Source organism: Trichosurus vulpecula, chromosome 1 (assembly GCF_011100635.1).
Source record: "Trichosurus vulpecula isolate mTriVul1 chromosome 1, mTriVul1.pri, whole genome shotgun sequence".
Taxonomy (NCBI): Eukaryota; Metazoa; Chordata; class Mammalia; order Diprotodontia; family Phalangeridae; genus Trichosurus; species Trichosurus vulpecula.
Window position 1 is genome coordinate 242961423 of NC_050573.1, and position 18098 is coordinate 242979520.

Consider the following 18098-nt stretch of genomic DNA (forward strand, 5'->3'; position numbering starts at 1 on the left):
CTTTGATCTGCTTTTCTAAGGAAAGCAACTTTAAGGGGTTAACAATCTCACTTTAATCACACATACAAATATCATTCACTTAGTTCAGGGGGAAAAGCCAGGACCCTGAATTCCAGAGCAAATACAAATAGAAATTACAAACAGAAAATATCAACAGATCAAATAACAGTATTCAACAGACAGGCTTTGTCTAATCAAGACATCACATACATAGTTACCAAAAAGAAAAGCACCAACATCTCGGTTTTCTTCAAAGCCAGGGGGGCTCCAGTGGCTCCCCTCTTGAATAGGCTTGCTGCCAACGCCAACACTCTTCCAGTGAGTGAGAGCCCCAAAGGCAAAATGCCAACCTCTGAGTTTATATACCCTGTTCAGGGTCAAAGTGTGTCACAACATGCAACTCAAACCCACATGACCTAAAAGCTTCTGGCATCACAAACATGCGACTCAAACCCATGTAAACTAGGTTTTCCCTTGAGATAATCCGGTCATCAAAGACTCCTGATTTAATCAGAGAAACAAAGGCCAGACTCATCAAGGGCACTTGATTAAATAAGTGCTCCAAAACAAAAAACAGTAAAAAAGTCCCACCTTAATTACTGATACAGTATTTCATGGCGGTTTTTTTTTAACATTGCTGTCACTTTCCAATAATAATAATAATAGCTGGCATTTATGAGTGGTTTAAGGTTTGTAACATACTTTAAAGTTTGCAAAGCCTTTTACAAATATGATCCCAATGGATTCTCACAAGAGCCTTGTAAGGGAAATACACCCATTTTACAGATGAGGACACTGAGGCTAAAAGAGGTAAAGACTTGCCAAGACTTGCTAGTGTCTACAGCAGAATATGAAGAATCAGGTCTTTCTGATTCTGATTCCAAGTCCACACACACACATACACACACGACACACACACACTCCTCTCCTTCCTAACAAAGAAAAAATAAGCAAAACAAACTATGCATCCTCCACTGCAGTCTTAGAGTTCAAGAACACCGTGTGGAGAGGAGAGAGTGATACCTCCTGTCAGTCCTCAGGAGTCAAGCACGATCATTCTTAGTTCAGAGTTCTGGTGTCCTTGCTCGCTGCTTTCCTTTACATTATTGTAGTCATCGTGTACACTATCGTCTCAGTTCTGCTTACTCTGATTCTTACCATTTCGGCTAAATCTTCTTAAGTTTCTTCAGATTTTTCCTACTTGAAAGAAAAAAGGAATTCAAGCAAATGAGCCTATGATTAATTCAAAATTCTTTCCAAGAGAAGAAAATTAAAACTGGAAGTTTTCCATTTAATTTTTTCCTTCCTACAGAATGGTTGGCTCAGATTATGACAATGTTTCAAAATGTGCCAAAAGGCAAAAGAGCTTCCATCTAGAAAGCCTTGGCCCAAGGATTAGTGGAAAAGCTCATTTTCAAAAGTGACACTACACTATTGCGGTTATTGTCCATCCTCTCAGCAAGAGGATTTAATTAAAACTTAAATTTAAATTTTTTAAATTAAATTTTAATTAATTAGTTTTTAAATTAAAACTTAAAATGAAATTTTAAAGTCTAAATTTAGTCAAAAATTTTAAAGTCATATTTCAAGTTGCTAGAACATTTTTAAAAATCATGGCTGTGCTTACATGACATTCCAGCAGTTTGGCATAGTCATTAGGAAAACTCTAGGTTCTAATTTCACCTCTGCCACTTACTGACTGTTTGGTTATGGGCAAATCTCTTAACCTTGCTGGCCCTCAAGAAATTCGCTAAGACTATAAGATTTAGGTGGAAGAGTTCTTGCGCCATGAAACCATAGGTTTTTGGTGTGTTGACATTATATGATACCAGAACAAAGAAAAGAGAAGAAAGTGATAAAGAAATGACACTTGTGATTTTAACTTCATGGGCTTGGAAGACAACCCAAATAAATGATTGAAGAAATGAGTAAATTAAATCACAAAACTAGGTTTTGTCTATGAAAAGCTAAGTAACTAATTAGACTTTTTTTCATTGAACTGACTCATTTTGGAGCTGTGCAGACATGGCACATATCTGAGAAAAAAATCTTAGCTTGTTTAAGGTTTATCTTGGCAGACCTAGGATTTCATTGACTTTGGTACAGGCTGAATTGTACCATGACTCAACAAGTTAGGGGAACAGGTGATGGAGCAAGATCAGATATCCTCTTCCTGGTGGGTCATATAGAGCCTGTGCAGATATTCTTTTCCTGCTATCAGCAGACAGTGAGAACTTTTGGGGATCCAGTTTCCATCCATGTGTATCTATCCGTGCAATTGGTGATGATGAAGAATTCAATCTGCTGAGTCAAAACTCAGTGGATATACAAAAGGGGTGACCTTCCCCCTCTGCTTTTTTCTTTCTTTTCACCTTTGAAGTAGGAAAACTACTCTGAGCTGTTTCTGTACAGTGGGATGGGGAAAGGGTGGCTGCCTTATCTCCCTCTTGGCTCCATGTGGTCCATGAACACATGTCCTATCTTGGTAAGACTATGCCTGTGATGAGACCATCCATCTCTTCTTTGTGTTGACTTAGCTATCTTGTAAGTTTCAAAAAGTCTGGAAATCTGTACTCACGATGGCGGCTTTGATGTCCACTGGGGCAGCAGCGAGTAAGGGTTTGCATCAAAGCGTATGGTCATTGGAAAGGAAGAATTGACCAAACTTGGCTGCTTTGTCAGCTGGCTTTCTCTGAAATCATGCACGGAAGAAGGGAAATGTAAAAATTACCTAATTAGCAGTCTTGCAAACCATATTATGTCTCAACAAAGCTTAAAATATTAGCTTTCCAGCCAACTGTACTAGTAATTATGTTAAATTATTGAACTCTGTTTAATCATTCTATTGATGCAAGCTGTGGTTCTTTCTATGGTTATCATTGCTTTCTAAGGAGGAATAAATGGCCTGTTCTACATTTTATTCATGTTGCGTATTGAGTACTTCTTTTGCTACTTTCTCCTTTTAGGGGAGATCCTAGCCTTGAGTCAAAAAGTAATACTGTCTTTGGGATGTCAAGGCAGGATTTAATGAACTAACAATTATGAGATCAGGGAACCTAATACCCCTAATTAGAGGAAAGCTACTCTAGCAATGAACTGGCTGCATAACCATGAGCTGGATACAGAGAAGGAAAGGATGGCTACCACATTCCCCTGTCATTGTACCCAAATAATCTCTATGTCAGATTAGTATATTAAAGAAAATTACTCCTCTATCTTAAAGATAGAATTACAGTGGAAAAGGCTTCGGATTTGGAGTCAGAAGACTGGATTCAAATCTTAACCACAAGCCCTGGAAAGTTTGCCATCTGTTTGAGCTTTTGTTCGACACTTGTGTGACCTTGGGATAGTTGCCATACTCCTCTGGGTTCCAGTTGTCCATATAAAGTGAGAGGGTTGAATTAGATTGCCTTTAAATCATTCAGATCCTATGGTATGTCTATAAATGAACATTTGAGATCAGATTGGATGAAGCTAATGAATCTAAGGGAAAGGTGGCAGCCACAGACCAAAATGCCCAACCCTTCTTATCAATGTGAGGGATTAACTCAGTTACACCTGAAAATAACTGCTTGCAGACTTTGTGAAAATATGGATTGTTTGTTATTTGCAAAGCCCAACCCTCTATTTGCAGCCTAAGATACAACCTCAGGTTGTCTCTTCAGCATTTAAAAAAGTCTTTCTGCTGCCCAGGGGAGACCAAAGGAATGCAACACGATAAACAAGGAGAAAACCGGATTTTTCTGGTCGGAACTGAGGTGGGGCATAAAAGAAGACCAAGGTTCACTTCAGGCACAGAATGTGATTGGAGTCTCAGCAGCAGCATGGCCCAGAGAATCGGAATCTTTTTCCTATTACAATGGTCATTCTTTCTCAAATCCATTATCTGGAACTTCTTGAGCTCTCCCTTCATCTCATTAGTCTGTTAAATTTCTGCTATGTGCAAAGCACTGTACTAGGTACTGAGGATACAGGGATACTAAAACAAAAAAGTCCCTGACCTCAAGGAGTTTCATGTTAATGGAGGGAAACACCATATGCACACAGAGAAGTAAATATAAGATGGTTTGAGGCCTGAGAGAGAATTAACAACCAAGAGGAGTGAGGAACCTGTACTAAGACTAGAAGGAAGACAAGGATTCTGTGAGAAAGAGATGGGCCCCAATTCCCATGGACTCCTCTCTCCAGAGCCAGAGACCCCCACTGCCTGTTGGCTTCTCCTTGGGCCCCTCGGAGATCCATTGCCCACTTCAGTTGGTCTCCAACCCAGGACCATCTTCAGTAAAGCAATAACCTCTGGAGACAAGACCTAGTCTCTTAGCAAAGCACCCCAGCCTCCCGACCATGCTCCCTGCTTGCTCCTGTCTGGGGCCACACAGCATTACTACCTACAGCCATGTTGAACCTCAAGGGGGAACATCCACAATCTAATCTCATTCCTCCTTCAATTGACTTCTTTCCCACTGGTACTCTACCTAGACTTACTCCCCAATGGCACCCTCCCATCCCCATACACATGTCCTTTCCCAAAGATTTGTTACTCCCAGTTGCCAAAGTACACACCGTCTTACCTGTCCTTAACTCATTGTTCCCTCACATCAATCCACCTCAAAGTCTCACTGAAGTTCTGTCTTCTTCTACTGTCTCACATGGATATATCCCCTCCATAATGAATAAATTTCCTTTCATCTTAAACTTCTTCCTTTCTTACCCTTTTTGTCTTCTGACCCTCATTGAGACCTGGCTCCCTCCTCGTGACACTGCTTTCCTTGACATCTTTCCCAGCATTGGCTACTCCCATATCCCCTGACTTGTTGGTTGGGGGATAGGTGTGGGGATGGATATTCTTTCCCCCATAATGCCACTTTACATCTTCCTCTACTACTTTCACTGAGTAGCTTCTCCTTCTTTGAGGTTCATGGCATATTTGCCACCCAATCCAGATCCTGGAGGCTGTTTTCTATAACCAACCACATCTTTCCCACCCCCAGCCCCCCAACTCTCCCCTCACCTCACACACACACACACACACACACACACACACACACACACACACTTCCTGCACAGGATATTCTCCTTTCTTCAGTGAGTTCAGCTCTTGCTTCTTAATTTTTGTTTCCTCCCAATTTCCTGCTCTCATACTAGGGGACTTCAACATATGTACTGATGCTTCCTCAACTACCCTAACTTTCTGATTCCTCAGTCTACTCAGTTCCTATGACCTACTCCTCTAATCCAATCAGTTACACACAGATGACCATATCTTGATCTTGCCATCACCCATCAATGTTCTACTTCCTTGTTTGCAGACTCTGAAATTCCTGTATCTGATCAAATTGTTTTGTCATTCCACCTTCCCCTATCTCTTATGACCCCTCACCCTGTTATAGAGCCTCCCCATAGCCTACATTTCCTCCATCCCTTAGTTCTTTCACAAATCATCATCCCTACACTCTTTCTCTCTTCCTAACCTCAAACCCTTGCTAAACCAACTCAATTCTACACAGTTCTGTACCCTTGAATCCCTTGCCCCCTTGTCCTATCTCAGATCACACATTGCTAACCTATTGCCCCAGCCCTGGGTTACTCCCACCATTCACCTCCTTCACTCCAGTTCACATGCTACTGAGCAGAGATGGAAAATATCACAAAATCACTTTGACTTAGTCCACTACAAATTTGTTATCTAATCTCAATTGGACCCTCATGAAACAAAACAACTTATTCCTTCCAAATCCCAAAGCAACTATTCCAAACCTCATCATCCCTCAAAACTCCTACAACATTCTTCCCTTCCTCACAGCTTAAGAACTTGCCTGATTCTTCACCAAAAAATTGAAGTCATTTACCTAGAGCTCCCTTTTCTCACTCCTCTTCCTCATCTCACATCCTTTAGAAATCTTCCCTCATTATTTCTTCCCTCTCATTGGTCTTGGATAAAGAAGCTTGTTCTTGACAAAGTCAACCCTTCTACATATATCCTTTATCGTATTCCTCACTAACTTCTCTAGCAGATTGTCCCCATTACATAAATTACATAGCCAATAATATTGGTTAACTTAGGCCTATATAATAAGGAAGGGGTTTGAGAAAGAGAGTAGAGGAAAATCTTAGGGGAAAATAGATTTCTTCAGTTTATTTTATAAACTGGAGTTGGGGCTCAGAACTAATTAAATAATGTAAAAGTTTGTTCTACTAATATATGAGCAAATATCAGAACCCCTTGATTGTTTTTGAACACTGGATGAAAATTAATAGTGGAATGATCTAACAATAAGCTAACGGATGGGAGTTTGTTAAAGTCTTTGACTAATGTAGTATACCCCACAGCCCAGCCTAGCCCACCTTTATTACATATGGGGTCATCATACCTAAAACCTGCTACGCAAGTATAATACAAACTAGAGTTCAATGTCGTATTCCCTTCTGCTACTAATATTTTACCTTTTGGCTTATCTACTTATATTCATGGTCTTTAAGTTAATTTTCTTCCTCCTTAGATAGATCTTTGGTAATCCCTGCTTTTTTCCCCTTATTCCCCCCTACTGCTTACTTTCTGACTCCCTGCTCTTTGATGTCAGCTTCCCTGGGAGCTAAATCTCAAAACTTCTCAGCCTCTTTCCATGCTGGTCAATTCACAGTTCATTAGCCTGGGTCCCTACCCCAAATGACTTCTGGGGGATCAGAAATGGCCCCAGAGAAATGCTAGACATTTTCCCTCAGACTTGGTGGAGCCACATATATGTCCTACCCCTTTTTCGTCTGTTCCTCCATTCTCTGGAAAAGCTCTTTTGTGGCTCAGAGCGCTATACAGCTATCTCAGCCTTTGCAAATTTCTGCCATTTGGATCTCCTCTAGGATTGTTTGTGGCATTGGGAAGATGGTATGGTTGGGGTGGGGTGTGAGGCAGCCAGGTCATACTGGCTTTTCAAGAGCCAATTGTTAGATTTTCAATGTGTTCATTTATACCTCAGCAGAACATTGCTAATCAGAACTTAGTTTATCACCTTCTTGATTGCCTACACTTACAAAAGTAATGGGGAAAATGTTAATAGTGCAGATTAAATTTTAAAGTCTGTTATGTGTTCATTTTTTTTGAGAGCCAGTTGTTAAACATTTACAAGAACAACCCTGTGTTGGAGTATAGTTGAATACTGTTGCAAGCTCTATTTGCAAGAGTCTATTTATGCAGCCCTGCTCTGTAGAACATAGTGGGTGTAGTAGCAATTTCGATTTGAAGATCTTTCTCACCCGTCAATAGACCATGTAACTGCTTACATCACAGGAAGCCTAAATCACATGTGGTGGGAGGAGCTTCCTGATGAGAAAAGGAAGTTATGTCACAGGAAATGCCGAGAGAGAGAGAGAGAGAGAGAGAGAGAGAGAGAGAGAGAGAGGAAGAGCAGTTATGGCTGCTAATGGCAGCCATCATGATAGTTAGAGCTGAGCAGACTGACTTAGCTGTACTGTGAGTTTGTTTTTGGGAATGTTTTAACAATCTGGCTAGCAGCTTCTGTGGGGGCATAAGATCCACCCACAGCCAGCACCCAGGAGGCTGCTGGCACGCTGGGAAAGCACAGGTTCTTTTTATCTGCTTAAACAAGGAAAGCACGGTGAAGGGGTTGACCAGCTTTCTTTAATCCAGCATTCAGTTAGTTCAGGGGAGCATACAGACAAGCATCAACAGACAGACCAAATACAGACTACAGTCAGCTAGTTCAGGGGAACAAACAGCCAGCACCCTGAACTTTAGGACATTCATTTAGTTCAGGGGAAAAACAACCAGCATCCCAAACTTCAGAACAAAATACAAACAAATTACAAATATCAACAGACAGACCCAATACAATTCACAGTTACCAACATCTAGGTTCAGCCCAAGGGCTGGCCCAGAGTCACGCGCTCGCCACTGCTTCCACTGCTCCTCCAACCAAAAAGAGGATCTTCAAGCTGTCTTCTCCCCTCTTATAGAGTTTTTGACATCATCAAGTGCCGCCTGAATGACCAGGCCGATTGGTTCTTGAGTTGGCCCCTCCCCCTAGGACCCTGGGAGGTTCACATCCACTAGACCAGGTTAACACCCAATACGGCGTGACTCTGGAGTTAACACCTCCACTCAGCCAGCCCCATGAATCATCACACAGGAAGTTCTCTGCTCCCAGGCATGGGTCTCTGGGCTTCCTGCCCTGGAAGAGAAGCAGCAGACCCAGCACCCAGCAAGGCTCAATGAGATAAACTGAGTCACTCAAAGAAAACAAAGGCCATTCTGGCCACAGGGAAGACCCCAGCGGAGGGTCGGAGAGGTTTTGGGATGTTGTGATATTATATATTGAATGTTTTACTGCTGTGGTAGATAAGATAAATGGCTTGTGGGATATGGTTCTCTGGTGTCTGAATAAATGGTTTACTTCTACCTTCTATGTGGAGAGTCTCGTATATTTTGTGATACAGAACTACAGAGGCATTTTGACAATTATCATCTACATTGTTATCATTGCCTTACTGATACAGTGGGCCATGGAGGAAGGGGTGCTAAGTGAACATGTTAGGAGTTAGAACTTCTCTGTTGTTAGTTAATAGGGTTTTTATGTTGTTTGGATTCTTGGAGTCCTAAATTGTGGAGACAACTGAAATTGCCTTGTCTGTCACATATAATTCCTATTTTGGAGAAGACTGAGTGGTCCTAAGGAAGGGACAAAATAACTAGTCCTCCAATTTGTTGGTCATGTGACCTAGAAGTCTAAAGAATGAAGATGCGCTAAGGGTAGAAAGCAGTTTGAGAGTTCAGAACAGAGAGGCATCTCTTCTGGCTTGGGGTGGGAGATCAGGGAAGGCTGCATGGAGGTAATAGCATTTGAGAAGGATAATGTAAATTCAAGTTAATTGAAGATAGCAAGCATTCATTCCAATTTAATTATTCAGGCTAAGTTATCTGGATTCACTTGAGAAAGTCTCATTATTTGATAAACACGCATCTTTCTCACATCTTGTTTCCATGCTAGAATCTGACATGGTCAAAGCCAGCTGTGCTTTTTGGGTTCATTGAACTTTTTTGGACTGTCTTACACTTGTTTGGCGTTCATTGAACCCCTAGAGTAGTGTGGGAATATTCCTTGCTATTACTTTCTAAAGCCATCTTTTCTTTAAGTGAAATTATCCCTTCCCTTTCCGATCGTTCACTTTATTTCTTCAGAAACCTTTGGTGTCCCAGAAATTTCTACAAAATTTTACATAAGATTTTTCTAGCTTCTCTAGCAGCAGGAGGCCAAGCCTTGCTGTCACTAAGGTCAAAAGAGTAGAACATGTGTATCGGTTTTAAAAATCAGAAACTTGGGTGTTCAAATGGGTTCTAAAAGTAACAAAAGCCCATGAAAGGCTGAGGATTTTTAAAAATCATATTTGTTTGGGTTGAGTCTTTGAGACTTGAATGTCCCAGACTCACTTTGACTGGTTTTATTTTTCCCTGAGCACTTTTGTACTCATTCATATTAATGGGCTATGATAATATCACACCCACAAAATTGATTTATTTCTGTACCTTGAAGAAATTATGTTTCAGCAAAACCAAAATTAAGTTGATAATAAAAGGCGTCTCTGGAAGTAAAAACCATTTCCAATTCTCCCTGAGCCATTCTGTATTCTTTTGACAGATTAAGGCCTTGCTATTCATTTGTCTCTTGATTTCATACCTACCCAAATCATTCTGGGCAATTTTGAATATGACACCTCTTCTCTATGGGCCACCATTTGTAAAATAAGAGAGTTGAATTGAATGGCCTTTGAGTAAATTCCAGTTCTATCATTCTAGGATCCTATAAAGCTTCTGGCAAAGATGCCCAGGATAAAAGGGCCTGGGATACCTTCTTCAAGGAATGAGGGTTAAGGGGGGAGAGGGGAGGGAGATGAACTCACATTTCTCTTGCCTCTAGCTATTGAGCCCAGTGCTGACCTAAGATAATTTTCCCCAGAACAATTTGTTAATTTTCTCTATCTCCCTATCTGTTTGGCATTCATTTTGCTCTAATTTAAATGAATTTCTTACTTTTAATTCATATGGCTCGATCTTTTTAGTGTAGCATAGTATAGTATGTACTATATATAGCATAGTATATACATATAACATAGTGTAGTAACAAGTTCCTGGTTTATCTCTAAGCCAAGTTGTATTGATTTGGTGAGGTTTTTCTAGGAAGGCATAGATAAATGGAAGTCCCTGCCTTCTCTAGGGTGAATCTAAGCACAAAAAGAAATAAAACATATAGAACACTTACTGAAGAGCATATTTCATTATCTCTTGAATAACTAGCTGTTTTCTACTTAAAGGGTAACATTTTCTTTTTCCTCCCCTTTCTCCTGCCCCCTACCCAAAAAGGGGCACAAGCACTCTTTAAGAATAATGCCCTGAAGTAATATTAAGTTTAAAATGAACACCATGGTTTTTTTATTTACAACTAGAGGCAATGTGTGTAAGGATGCAGCATTTCTGGGTGTTGTGATTGCCATCAGTGGGACATTTCTGGTGAGACTCTGATGCCAGCATGGCCTGAATGATTGGCAGGACAGAAGATACAGGCATGCAGTGCCAAAGTTGAGTTGAGGAGCAGAAAAAGAAAGAAGATAATATTAATGGCCAAGTCAGAATTCCAATATCCTGCTGGCTGTGTCTTTGTCAGCTTTAGCTTTTGAATATTAAGTGTACTAGTGACTCTCTCTTCTGGGTTCTGGCTCCCCTCTCAGACATTCACTTCCCTGTGGGAAGGTTCCAGCTGTGAGACTCTGACCTTTCATACCGGGAAGGATCAGTCTGGGGTTCAAGGTGGAGATCAGAAGCTATCATGTGCATAAAGGAGGAAGGGTAGCCCTGAGGTCATGTCCTCCCAATCACCAGTATGGTACAGAATACTTACTCTGTGCATCTCTTCTTTGTTCTTGGTGTAATCATGCAGTTTTGATTCTTTAGACTGCGGTATTCCATGATGCGAAGGAATGTACTTTCACAGAAAGCATATTGCTATTAAAATAATGAGGTTTTTATTTCAGGGAGCAGCTCAGGGTTATTGAAAGTTCTATACAATTTCCTAAAGGCAATCCGAAACATTCTTTTCTTAATATTCAGTTCTAAACACAGTTCATTGGCTAGTCACCATCCCTGTCCAAGGTGCTAATCCTGGAATGACTACACCAATTCCGTATGTTAGCATCCAACCGAATATCATAGTTTGGGCCAGTGGTGTCAGCCTCAAATAGAAATGGATCCTGCTCTTGGCATGTTGATTTAGGAAAGCACAAATTGACAATATCTATGTTGTATTGTACTTTTATTTATTTTGTTATACATTTCGCCATTACATTTTAATCTGGTTCTGGCATCCTTAGGCAAGTTTGACACCTGATTTGTTGTTGCTGTTGTTCAGTTGTTTCAGTCATGTTCATCCAACTCTTCGTAATCCCATTTTGGGTTTTCTTGACAAAGCTATATAGACTGGAGTGGTTTGCCATTTCCTTGTCCAGCTCATTTTTTACAGATGAGAGACCGAGGCAAACAGGGTTAAGTGACTTGCCTAGCATCACACGGCTAGTAAGTGTCTGAGGTCAGATTTGAACTCAGGATCGTGTCCTGACTCTAGGCTTAGCACTGTATGCACTATGGCACCACCTAGCTGCCCCCCCCCCCCGGTTTAGGCAATGAGTGATTCTTCATCCATTTGTTTGTTCATATGTGGATAGTTAGAGTGAATTCTTTTGAGTGATTATAGATCTCATTTAGAAGCTTGTTCTGGGACTTGATGCAAACAGTGGAATTACAATCAAATAAAGAATGTCACCAGCTATCTTTTTCCTTTGGATTCTTCACAGGTTATCTTCCTTCACAACAGCAAACACTTTTACCCAAGGTGTCTCCCCTTTTTAATGCCCCATTTCAGGTTATTAATAATCAGGGCATCATCGGACAGTCTTCTCCTGTTGCTTCTATTAAGAGATTTTGTATGATTTAAACATATAAATGGGAGATGCTCTGTTGGAGGAGAGCCTGAAATGTAGAATTTGCTTTATGAACTTATATTTTAATAGTTAATTAACACAGTGAAATCTTGTATTCTCTATACCTGTCAATTGTGTGACTATGAAGATGTGATATGCTACAGAATATTGTTTGTGAAAGTCTTCTCATTTTTTAATTAAAATTTTACATGGATAAATTCTTTGTCGCATTAATATAAATTATATATGTGTATATACATATATGTATATACACACATATAGCCCTCTCTACTCCCCTGACAAGTCTTCTCTAATTACTAAGATTGTAAAAGAAAAAGAAAAGTTCAGCAAACCTAATTAACACGCCAACTGCATGTGACAGAATCTATCAATGAGCAAGTATTCTATGCCCAGGCTGGAGTTTAAGATTCAAAGATAGGACTAAAACAGCCCCTGTCCTCAGGGAACCTATATTCAATTGGGGGAAACAACATATATACACAAAACATATACAACATGCCTAATTGTAATGTTATATAAATATATACAAAATGGATATAAAATAGTTATAAAGTAATTTTGAGGAGAAAGGCGGGCATTAGCAACTAAAGGAAGGAGGAGGCAACTTGGTGGCTTAGTGGATAGAGTGCTGGGTTTGGAGTCAGGTAAACTAATCTTCATGAGTTCAAACCTGGCCTCAGACACTTACTAGCTGTGTGACCCTGGGCAAGTCACTAATCCTGTTTACTTCAGTTTCCTCATCTGTAAAATGAGCTAGAGAAGGAAAAGGCAAACCACTCTAGTATCTTTACCAAGAAAACTTCAAATGGGGTCACAAAGAGTTGGATATGACTGAAAATACAACTGAATAACAAAAAAGGCTTTATGTAAAAGATGGCAGTTTGAGCTGAGCTTTGACAGCAACTAGGAATTCTAAGAAGCAGAAATGAAGGACAGTAGTCCAGGCAGTTTCTATGAGACTTCATTTTTCTCTGAATCACTCATATTCATTGTTTCTTATAGTACAAGATTATTACATTACATTTATGTGCCACAATTATTTTTAGTCATCCCCCAAACAATGGGTACCTAGGTCTTCACTGTTATACAAAAAAGTACTACAATAACTCTTTTGTTAGCTTTTAGATCTATTTCTGTCTTTAATCTCCTCGAAGGGATATACCTAGCAGTGGTGGCTTATATAGGTCAAAACATACAGACATTTTAGGCACTTTTCAGGCATAATCCCAAATTACTTTCCAGGATGGTTAGACCAATTCACAATTCCATCGATAATGTATTGGTGTGCCTATCTTCTCACAACCCCTACATCATCGACTATTTTTGATAATTCATTAAGTGTAAATTATTTAGAATTGTTTTAATTTGTACTTCTTTCATTGTTTATTATTTAGTGATTTATTATTATTATTTATTATTAGTGATTTGGAACGATCTGTGGAAGTCTTTGAAAGGCTTTCACAAACAATATTCTACAACATATCACATCTCCATAGTCATACAATTGGCAGGTGTGGAGAATACAAGATTTCACTGTGTTAATTAACTATTAAAACCTAAGTCCATAGATTTGGAACGATTTGGTTGTTAACAGTTTGACATTCTTTTTTATCTTTTGACCACTTATCTGTTGGGACCTTCTCACATTTTCATTAGGGATATATTTATAAATCACTAAGATTTAGTAGAGGTATGAAATTATATAGGTCATTCGTGACTAAGGTACTTTCAATTGAGTTCTGTCAGTAGTAAAATAGATATTATTTTTGCCTAATTATCTGGTACATTCTCCTCCAGATATTTTGAAAAGCAGTCCCTCAATGACTTCAAAATTGTGCCATCTCCAACATAGACTTCCTTCATGTATATTTGATCTGATCGAGCTGCTTTTCCTAGCTTTATATTTTTAGTGTCTCAGTTTGGATTCCTTCCCTCTCTGATCCCATGTCTTCACAGTGACCTTGCCCAGGAATCTCCTTCCTCTCTACCTTCCCCCCATTTTTCTTCTCCCTTCTTTTCCCCTTTCTCCCCTTCCCCTTTCCTCTCCCTTCCCCTACCTCTAACCTTAGTCAGGAAACTGAGAAGTCAGGAATAAATGAAGATCATGGCAGTGCTGAGGAAGAGGATGGATTGCATGCCATAGTCCATTCCTCTCCAACACTTTCTTTTTACCCTAAATTGAGACATGCTCTCTGCACACCCTGCCTGGTGTCATAAAAGAGCAGCTTATTGGTAACTAGAGACTGAACAATCTGGGGCACGGAACATGATGGGAACTGAGTTGTTGCTGTTGTTGTTTGTCCTTCATTCTAGAAGAGGGCTGTGACATGGCCGTGATGCCATGATTTGCAAGTGAATTGGATTTAAATGAGGGAGGGCTGTGCAAAGTCACCAGCCTCACTTTCTCCTCCAGAGCCATCTGGGTCCAGTGACAAGATATAGATCAGGACCACTGGAGATGGCCCCATGGAAACTGGGAGGAAAAGTGGCAAGCACTTCTGTTCCGAAAGAGATGACCATATTAATTAATGTTGCTCATAAAACACACTACAAAAATGTCACCAATGAAAACATCAAGTACTCATAGAATACACTCTCGGTGTAATTCTTTTCCCTGTGCTGTTGTACTAGCATCAGTAAAAAAACAAAGGTAAAATTTAACCAATATTTTGATTCAATCATTTATATGACACTTATCTTAATGAGCAGCCAAGGATTTCTTTTGCTATGGATGATCAAAGACAGAAATATTATTAATATTATTGATTCTTTCAATTTAGATTAATTTAGTTTTGATCTGAACTGCTTTCTTTGTTCACCAATTTCTCCTGAATTTTTCTCTCCATAAAGTAGTTGTATTGGCTTCTTTGAGCATTTGATGTTTTCATTTGTGACATTTTTGGTAAGGTGGGGTTGGGAAGGAAATAAAAGTCATTTAGAGCTTGACATGACCTTGGTGAAAATCATCTGGAAAAAAACCTCGAATCAAGAAACGATAGAAGCCAGAGTTCACAGATTACATTGCTATACAGTCAAAACAATCCCAGATGGAAAGCTAAGCGAACTTGGATATGCTGAATATAAGCACAAGAATGACTCTGAAGGGAACACATGGAAGTTATGTTCTATGAGGCATCTCAAAGGGTAAAAATTCTTCCAGGACTATGTCCTTGAAAAAAGGGGCAAAAGACCATCTGTATCCATGATACAACCAGAATGAAAACAATCCTGGAAAATGTGGAATGACTAAATAAAAATAAATGTATTTTCTCAATAATCAGATTAAAAATTAATGACCCAGAGGACCTTAGATAAGCAATAGATTTAAAGGGCCACTTTAACAGTTTACAAAGCACTTTCAGATTTTTATATCTCCCTGGATCCTAATATAAACTTGTTAGAGTTATCTTGTATGGCAGGGGTTGTTATCTCCATTTAACAGGGTAAAATAGCCTCAGTTTCCTCAAGTGACTCTGCCAAGGTTACACATATAGGATGTGGTAGAGCCAGGGCTCAAGTCTGTTTATTTAGCCTCCAAGTCATAATAAAGCCATGAAGAGACCAGGCAAAAGCAGATATAGTTTATTCCTTTGATATATTATATCATCATGTTATTTGAAATGAAGGCTGTTTTTACTATGAATTAATTTGCACATAGTACTTGCCATTTAAATTTTTCTTCAAGACTTGGTTAAAATCACACTCTCTAGAGGAAGCCTTTCTCAATCTGTCTTAATTTTAGTACTCTCCCTCCGTAGATTATTTCCTAATTTTTCTTGTATGTAGTTTGTTTGTACATAGTAGGCTGCTGTCTTTTGTCTCTCTTTGTAACCCTAGTGCTTAGCACAGTGCTTGGCACATAGCAGACTTAATAAATGCTTAATGACTGACTGACTAGTCCTTTCATTGCCCCTTCACTCATTAGCAACTCTCTTTGGTTATTACCTCTGAAGTACACCTCATTAATGAACCCCTCTGACAAGGTCACTAATTTTTTTATTTGTATTGATAACTCTTGCTTTTATATCACCTTTATTTCCAAATATTTCTCCTTTCCCTTACTCTGATTCAAAGAGTAAGAAAAGGGGGAGGTGGCAGAGAGAGAAGCAAAACTCATCAAGAAAACTAACTAATACATCAGCCAAGACTGACAGTATACACATTTCACACCCATAGTATCCTATCTCTGGAAAGAGGGAGAGGTGAATTTTAACAGCTCCTCTCTGGAGCCAAGGTTGATCATCATAATCACACAATGTTCAACTTCAATTTTTGTTCATCTCATTTACATTGTTGTAGTTACTGTATACATTGTTTTCCTCATTTTGCTTTATTCCGCATCAGTTCATATAATTTATCTCAGGCTTCTCTAAACTTTTCATATTGATTTTTTAATTTTTATTTTTGATTGTTTCTTATAGCACAACAATATTCTATTACATTGATCTGACACAAAGCTTTTTTAGCATTCTGCAATTGATTAGCATCTACTTTATTTCCAGTTCTTGGCTAAGGGCTAGCCTGCATTTACAAAGAATGCAAATAATCATATTAGATAAAAAATAGTTTTAAAAAATATCACTCACATGTAACATAGGTTTGGACAATACATTCTATTCAATCCATGGACCCTAAAAGCAAGAAACTCTTCTGACCCAAAGGTTCATGTCACCAGCTTCAATCACTATCACTTGTGCTGGGTGATGGAAAGGAAAGGAAGGAAATAAGCATTTATTAAGTGCCTAGTATGTGCTAGACACTATGCTAAATGTTTTATAAATATTATCTCATTTGATCCTCATAACAACCCTGTTGCTTAGGTGTTATTATCCCAATTTTACAGTTGAGAAAACTGAAGCAGATAGAGGTTAAGTGAGTGGTCACACAGCTGCTAAGTATCTGAGGCCAGATTTGAACTCAGGTCTTCCTGACTCCAGGATCAGTGCTCTATCCACTGCACCAACTAGCTGCCCAGACAGGAATCAATACATGTTTATAAGTATCTCAGATGCCAGTGAAGCTGAATCTGTATGTTTCTATAGCTACATCATGGCTCATCTAGAAGACTGTAGAAACTTGGGTTGCCTTTCCTGATCGCAACTCCCCAAACTCAGTGTGCTATCTCTTGCCTACTTGCATTTAGGCAGGCTTTCCATGCATAGGATAAATTCTTCCATCTCTTATTTTCAAAAGTTTTCTCCAGAGGTGGGAGATGAAGTTCCATGCACAAAAAACAATAAGTGGGAGAGTTTGGCTGGAGTATAGTGTATATGAGGGGCAGTAATATGTAATAAAGCTAAAAAGGTAGGAAATATCTAGGTTGTAAAGTACTTAAAATCTCAAACAGAGGCATTTATACTCGATTCTAGAGGCTATAAAGAATCACTGGAGTGCTCACTTTAGCAGCACATATACTAAAATTGGAACACTACAGAGAAGATTAGCTTGTCCCCTGTGCAATGATGATACATAAATTCATGAAGTGTTCCATACTTTTTCATTCCATTTGGTTATAATTTTTCTTTACAACTTGACTATTGTGTAAATAAGTTTAATGTGAAGGTATATGTAGAACCTATATTGTTACATGCTGTCTTGGGGAGGGGAGGAGGGTGGAGAGGGAGAGAACATTTGGAACTCAAAAACTTGTGGAACTGAGTGTTGTAAACTAAAAATAAAAAATTAATTTAAAAAAGAATCACTGGAGTTTAATGATTAAAGGAATGGCATGGTCAGACCTAAGTTTGGGGAAAATCACTTTGGCAGATGAATAGAAGATGGACTGAAGCAGGGAAGAGATGGAAAGATGAAATAGGAGGCTATTATAGAAGCCCAGACAAGAGGTGATGAAGGACTGAACTGGGGGAGTGACTGAGTGAGTGGAGAGAAAGGGCTAGATGTGAAGGATGCTGTGGAGGTAGAGATGAGATTTGGCAACCAATTGGGTATGTTGGAGAAGAGAGAACAAGGAGTCAAGGATAATGCTGAGGTTGAGAACCTGGTATCTGGAAGGATGGTGCCCTTGGTAGGAATAAGGAAGTTTGTAAGAGGGTTTGGGTTGGGAGGAAAAGATAATAACTTATGTTCTGGACATG

The 18098-nt window shown here is 39.3% G+C and overlaps 1 non-coding gene across 1 annotated transcript; it reads left to right on the top strand.

Moving 5' to 3' along the window:
- Positions 1 to 17393: 17393 nt before the first annotated feature.
- LOC118835013 lies at positions 17394 to 17500 on the top strand. The gene has a single exon (XR_005009380.1). It is a non-coding gene; the product is annotated as a U6 spliceosomal RNA (small nuclear RNA).
- Positions 17501 to 18098: the final 598 nt, after the last annotated feature.